Source organism: Quercus robur, chromosome 5, assembly GCF_932294415.1.
Source record: "Quercus robur chromosome 5, dhQueRobu3.1, whole genome shotgun sequence".
NCBI lineage: Eukaryota > Viridiplantae > Streptophyta > Magnoliopsida > Fagales > Fagaceae > Quercus > Quercus robur.
The window spans coordinates 34,699,031-34,706,223 of NC_065538.1; positions in this window are offsets into that span (position 1 = coordinate 34,699,031).

A 7,193-nucleotide genomic window follows, 5' to 3' on the forward strand; every position below is an offset into this window, starting at 1 on the left:
GGCGAGCTGGGTCACGGACTCATAACAAAGGTGAGTGGGTTTTGATGCGTGGGTTCAGATAGGGTTTGGGGTGGTTTCCTTCACCAGTTTTCCCCCCTTTTGTTCACTCTCTCCTCTCTATTCGATCTCTCTAGTTGTGTTTGATGTGGGTTTTGCTTTTGGGTTTGTTTGATTTGTTGTGCCGATCTCTCTGGTTGTGTTTTTTTTTTTTTTTTTTTTTTTTTTTTTTTTTTTTTTTTTTAAGGTGACGTTGGCGGATGTGGGTTTGTGTCGGTGGTGGCTAGTCGGTGTTGTTGCGGCAATGGTTGTTGGTGGCTGTTGTTGCAGCAATGGTGGATGTGCCGTTGTTGTTGTTGATGTTGTTGATGGTAATGAGAGGGAGGAGATAATATATTATTTTAACGTGTAGTAAATATTATTTTAATGTATAAAATTGAATGATAGAACATCTGATAAATGAGATATTATAAAATGATATGGTAAAATAATAAAGTAAGCTTTTGGTGTGTCAAAATGGCATTTTTTTTGCAACATCTGCTACAGATGCTCTTCTTTGTTGTTGTACTTTTCTATGCTCCAATGCCCTTTCATTTTATCTCAAAGCTTAATGTGTGATGTGTCCAACTAGTTTTGGTGTAGCTGTCCAACACAACCGGGAACCCAACCCACCCGAAGGACTTGCCCCGACCCAAGCCGAAATCGAACTGGCCTTCAAAACCCAATTCCAGCTGATCGAGTCTCGGTTTATCTCCTTTAAAATCTTATCAAATTGACTCAACCAATTACCAAAACAAGCTCTAGCTAAATCTCGCTAGATCCTACAAAATCTCAGTCAAATTAGGTGAAAACTTGCTCGAATCTGACTTGATCCATTGGTGTTGGTGATCGACGGTAGGTCTCTTCGCCTGCCACCTAGTGTGGGTGAGTAGGGTTCAGGTTGAGTCTAAAACCTTACCGACCCGACCTATGGACACTCCTAAGTTTTGGAATGTAATGTACAATAAAATCGTGAATCCACGGCTAACAGCTTCTTATGTGTTAAGCATTAAGATTAATTTCTTTTACAACATTGAATCATTTTCATTTTGAGAGTTTGTCTCCAAACTCAACAAGTAAAATCATTTCCATTCAAACCAAAACATTTTACATGATAATATTTTCAGAGTTTGGTTTGACATAAAATTTTTAATTGAAATGAAACACTAAAACTGATGCCTCCTAGCCACCATCGATGGCTCCAGCCACCAACTTGACTACCTAGTCCACCATTTCAACTGCCCAATCCTCCAAATTAGTGACCTTTACCAATAGATGGGGGGAGAGCCATTATATATGTTTTGTAAAATATCTTACCAAATTTTTATTGGTTACTAATTTTTACAAATGGAAAATATTTCAAGTTGATCGTGTTCTACAATGAAACGAACACAGTAAAATACTAAAAATATTTTCAAAACATTTTATAACGAAACAAACGGAGCATGACTTTATTATTTGGCAATTAAAATATATTTTTTATAAAATAAATAAACAAGCAAACAAACAAATATAGTAACTAGTAAGACATATGGTAGGACACATAATTATTGGTAAGCAAGAACCTACTCAACCTCAACCAACCCGATTCAACCTAAAAATTTATATATAAATCAAAATCTATTATATTAAAAATGTAATATAATCATAATTTTTTTTTAGTTTTAGATAGCTCTAATAATAAAATAATTTTTTTTTTTAAATGTTTCCAAATAGAGTTATAGAAAACAAATTTAGAAAATATAATGACAGTTGTAGGGATAAGGAGCCCAAGAACATAAGCTAGGCCTTGGGCCTTGTCCGAGGACACTTTGCGGTCTAAGGACAGATAAACAGTAATAAGTATGTAAAACTCAGGACCCTATGAGTGAGCTACAAGTGAGAATGCTGGGGAAGGTAAGCCAAGGAGGAGTATCTCCTCGGCTAAGCAAAACAAAGGTCAAAAAGAGTGTCCTGTCATCCAGGGTGACCTTCCAAGAAATTCTAGTGATAATGATATACGTCATGAACATACAGGACAACTGGGAGGTAGGAAATATCTAAGGGAAAGCTGTTACCACCGTATTAAATACTCTACAGCTAACTCTTTGGCCGCATTAATGAGGAAGCGATACCTGAACAGTAGTTTTCAGCCTTACAGCTGCTCTCCAAAGATTTTAAGAAGGTGCTGATGTGATAGGGATCAACACCAACAATCTAATCTACATATGGAAGGCAGAGATGAAGGCAAAGGAATGGTATAAAATAGGAAGAAGGTAATAAGAGTGGGAAATGGAGAAAATGAGAGAGAAAACACTGTAGCAATCAAGAATTGAACTTGTAATCAAACTTGAGAAGAAATATATAAGAACTAATCTCCTCGAATTGTGCCAAGGATGATTTCATTTAGTTTAAACTAGTCTATCTTCATTTTCTTGTCATTTGAATCCACTTTAATTGTTGACTGACTCATTAAAACCCAATTTTCCAACTCACTCTCTACAAATTCATTGTATTGGGCTCTTTAAGCTTAAGTTTATCCATCCTTTGGGCTTGGGAGCCTAATTCAAAGGAGCCCATGTTAGTAAACGGGGAAGTTAGTTTTGTTCATAATAGCCTAGGGGGTTGTGACGAGGATGAGAGCCTCATCGGCTAACCAAGGCCGAGGTCCATAATGGTGGTCTGCCGTCCAGGAAAACGACCCAGAAACACTCTGTTGATACGGATAAGCACTATGTGAACACAAGACTGGGAGGTGTCCTAAAATATCTAAGGGGAAAGTTGTTGCCGCCACATTGAATGCTCTGCAGCTAACTTTCTAACTACATTAATGTGGAGAAAATCCTTGAACAGTGTTACATTGGCTACCCCAATGCACAGAGGAACTGAGAGGGTGTCCGATGAGACAAGCACTCAAGTGGTGGCTTGGATGATCAACAAGTGAAGGGCTAAGATTGTCTAAGGAGAACTATATAATAGAAGAAACCTTCCATCAAGTAAGAGGGGGGAAGAAAAGAGGAAAACACTATAGCAATCAGGAACCAATTTTGTGAACAAATTTGTAAGAAAGATATAAGAATTGACTTCCTCGGACTTTGCCAAGAACGATTTTCCTTGGATCTATTCAATCTACTTTCCTGTTCTTATCAATTGAGTTCACTTTATTTGTTGTCTAGCTCATTTGAACCCAATTTTCTAACCCACTCTCTACAAATTTATTGTTTTAGGCTTTTTGGGCCTAAGTCCATCCATCGTCTGGGCTAGTGACTCAAATCTGGTTCTTACAACTATTATACACATATTTTTTGAATTAAAATAGTTAGTTGAACATAATTTCAGTTTTGAAATTGTGTATTTAACTTACGATTTCAGTTTAAAAAATAAGTGTGTAATAACGTGTGTATAATAAGTGTGTGTAACATTTTTTATTATTAAAAAAAAAATAAGTAGTAGAACTATAAAGTGGCATAGAACTGTAGAGGGGTATTTATCACGTGGGAGGGTAGACTTTGGCAAAAATGAACTTTCTTGACAATCATTTATTTTATAATGTCATTACACACTTTTTTATTCACAAACATACCTTTTGTTTTTAGGTAAAAGGTTGGGAATTTGGAGGGTAAATTTGGCTGATGTGTAGGGGGTGCAATCTTTGCTCTTGTGGGGCCTGGGTCTTAAATAAATTGAAGTGTATTGCATTTTTCACCTATTGTTAGAAGGTTTTTAAAAATATTTAGGGGGGCCATGGCCCCCCTACACATAATGTGGCTCTACCCTTGTGAATGTAGAACATCCCCTCCTAATCCGTCAATTCATGTTTTAACAAGACATTCACAATCCATTGTTAAGCAGAAACATTGTTTAAATCAGAAGTATGAACAACTAGAGAAGATCCATGCCAAACAGAGAATCCTAATTTGGAAAATAATGGAGTTAGGTTATTTTTTTTTTTTTATTTTTTATAAAAGGGATATAGTTTTAGGTTGTTGTTGTTGTTGTTGTTGTAATATATTACAAGGATTAATGTGAGTTCAAGTATCATCATGCACCCTTGGCATGATAGTCATTCCAAATATGTTCTTGTCAGGGCTGGCCCTAAACATTTTAGGGCCTAAAGCGAGAACTAAAATGGGGTATTTTTTATACTTATGTATTAATTAAATTAATATTTATTTAATATTTTTATATTATAATATATTTCATTTAAAATCTATTTTTCTTGCATTTTGAGATGCAAATTGACTAATTAAATTTTTGTATTCAAGTTCTTCTAACATCTCCTATTCAATCGATAATATAGCTAATTCACTTAATCTTTCTTGGAACATTGTCAATCTTAGATATGATTTTATTAATTTTAATTTAGTTGATAATATTCAAGTGTAATGAATAGTAGAAAAATGTCTAGTGTCATCACCTCTAGGAAAAATTATATCATTGTCTCTAATTGGACCTCTTTCTACTAATAAATCTCTTAATTTTGTGTCAATATTTTTCCAATTACCTGGATCATAAATATTTGAAGGAATATAATTCAACATGTCATTATTATTTTCATTTTCTTCTAGTTGAACATCATTATGGTGAACTTTTTCATTTGTGACATTTTCATTATTATTTTCATTTTCTTCTAAATTCTTTTGAAGTTCATTATCAAGATTTATTGTATTGCAAAATTGAATGTCATTGTTATCTTGCAATTGTATCATTTCATTATCTTCTAACTATTTTTGGTGAATTTCTTGCTCATTTGTGATATTTTCATCTAAATTTTGTGTTATATTTTGTTTATTACTAATAACAAATTTATCCATTGATACTTTTTTAGACTCGATTAATTTTTCTTCTTTTTTTCTTTTTTTAAGTTTTTCATATCCAGGTGCATATTTTCTAGTAGACATTTCTAATCAAACAATATATTTATAAAGACTAAAATAAAAAATAGCTTTCAAGTTTAGAGCAAATGAGAAATAGAACTTGATTTATATAAAAAATATTGTTGTAGTTTCACCGAACAATAACAAGTTTTTAGCAATCTCAACCTGCATAAATAAAGACTTATTTATTATATTACCAATAACTAATATATATATATATATATATATATAAACATGAGAGAGAGAGAGAGAGAGATTGTTTTCCAATTTGAGCGGGATAACTCCCACTTAACTCCGCCTCCTATATAAGGCACCTGGTGGGTTTACTTTTTTCTTTACTTTACAAATTTGCAAACTCTTAAAACCTCTCAAACTCTCACACTCTCAAGTCCTCCCAAATTTCCAACTCTCAAGAAGCTCTTGAAGTGTCACCTGTTTTCATTTTCGTAAGTCTCTAAGTCCTTAAGTTCTTTTCTTCTCGGCCAACCTCCTCAGCCTTTTAATCTTCTGTTCCTTTTCAAAAACATTTCCCATACTTTCCCTTAATTTTCTTAGATGGGTAGATTCAAGCACCTCGTAGATTCTCCCGCATGTATGGAGGGCTTTAGGGCCAAATATCACATTCCACAGGGGGTTGGCCTGTGGTATTGTGCTCCAGACCAAGTGGTTACAAATAGAAACGAAGGGGAGGTTGTCATTCCTATGATTGCCTTCATCGAAAAAGGAATGACGCTTCCCATGAGTAGGGTGACTCGAGACTACCTAATCAACAAAAGGTTGTGTCCCCACTAGTGCGCTTCCAACCTATTTAGAGTTTTAGGTAGCGTCGATGCTCTCAACGAGTAGATAAGTTTGAGACTCACCTGGCACAATGTTGTCCATATGTAAGAATGACATTCACTTGCTGACTCGGGGTATTACCTTAAGTCCAAGTCCAACATTGTTAGGCTTGTATCGCGTCTTCTCAAGTCCAACAAGGGCATGAAGGATGACTACTTAATTGCCTCTAGGGAATGGCACGACAATCTTCATTGCCTAACTCGGGAGGAAGAGCCAGGTGGGGTATCCTAGGGTTAGGTCCCTTGGCACGAAATTTAGTTCTTTTAGCTTTGCCTCGCTTTCCTTTAATATTTCATTTTCCTTTGATGATGGGTTTTATTGCTCTGACCATGATTTGCTCTTCGGCTGTTTTTGCAGATAAAAGGCGTGTAGCGCCCCACCTCAGTTCGGTAAAAGTCGCGGACCTCAACAAAGTCTTAAGGTCCGAGGTATTCGTGAGTAAGGATAGGAAGTTGAGGGCGGTCCACCTCATTTTGAACTTTGAACTAATCTTGAACAACTTCTAGGAAATGGGCCACGTAATAAGGGCAGGCGACCTTAAGCTTTGCAAGATAGACGTTTTTGTACCTAGGTTCCTTACTCGAGAGGACATCACGCCCGTTGAGCTACCTCCTACTCTTGCCCTCCTTGAAACAGCGGCTCCGAGGGAAGAAACTACTTCCTCACGCCTTTCACTTGAGGAGAAAATAAACCAATTCAAACTTGAGGAAGAAGGAGTGGTGCAAGCGGATCCTGTTGAGATCTCGGACACTGAGGGTGAGCTCGACAGAACTTCAGGTGTTTGCACCCTAGGCCTCATATTTGGACAAATAGATGACAGCTCTGAGGAGGAAGAAGAAGAGATGTCACTCAATCTGAGGAAAAGTTTAAAAGACCTTCTCGCGGGGAGGACTAAAGGGTCGTCCTCCAAGGAGGTCCCAAAGTCCCAGCCCCCTTTTTCTCTTCCCCCTCCTCCCCCTCCTGTCGCTGGCCTACTAGCCATACCCAATTTGAAGAAGAAAAGGAAGGAACAGGAATTGGAGGAGGGTGAGGTGGTCCGCCAAGAAACCAAGAAGCAGAAAATGGCCTAAAATAAAGGGTGGGCCACCTCAGTGGAGAACATGGAGTACCCCAGTGTGGCCGAGGTGTGCCAACAGCACCACACCTGGGCTCCTCGACTGAAGTTGGACGGAGCTGCCATCCCATGGAACTCCTCCATCAGGGAGTTTCAGAAGGGGCACTCCACTTACATAGCTAAGGCCTTGGAGCAGTCCCTCCTCCTGCCAAAAGACATGGCTACTCTGAGGCACATGAGGTAGCCAGACCTCTTCATGTCCTTGAAAGGGACCTAGCCATGGTAGTTCTTTGTCATACCTTTTAGTTTAAATGCTAAGTTACCCTTCATGTTTGGTTTATTATGACTATTTCATTATGCATATATATATTTCTTTAACATGGTATTCCCTTGTTATTTGTGCACAG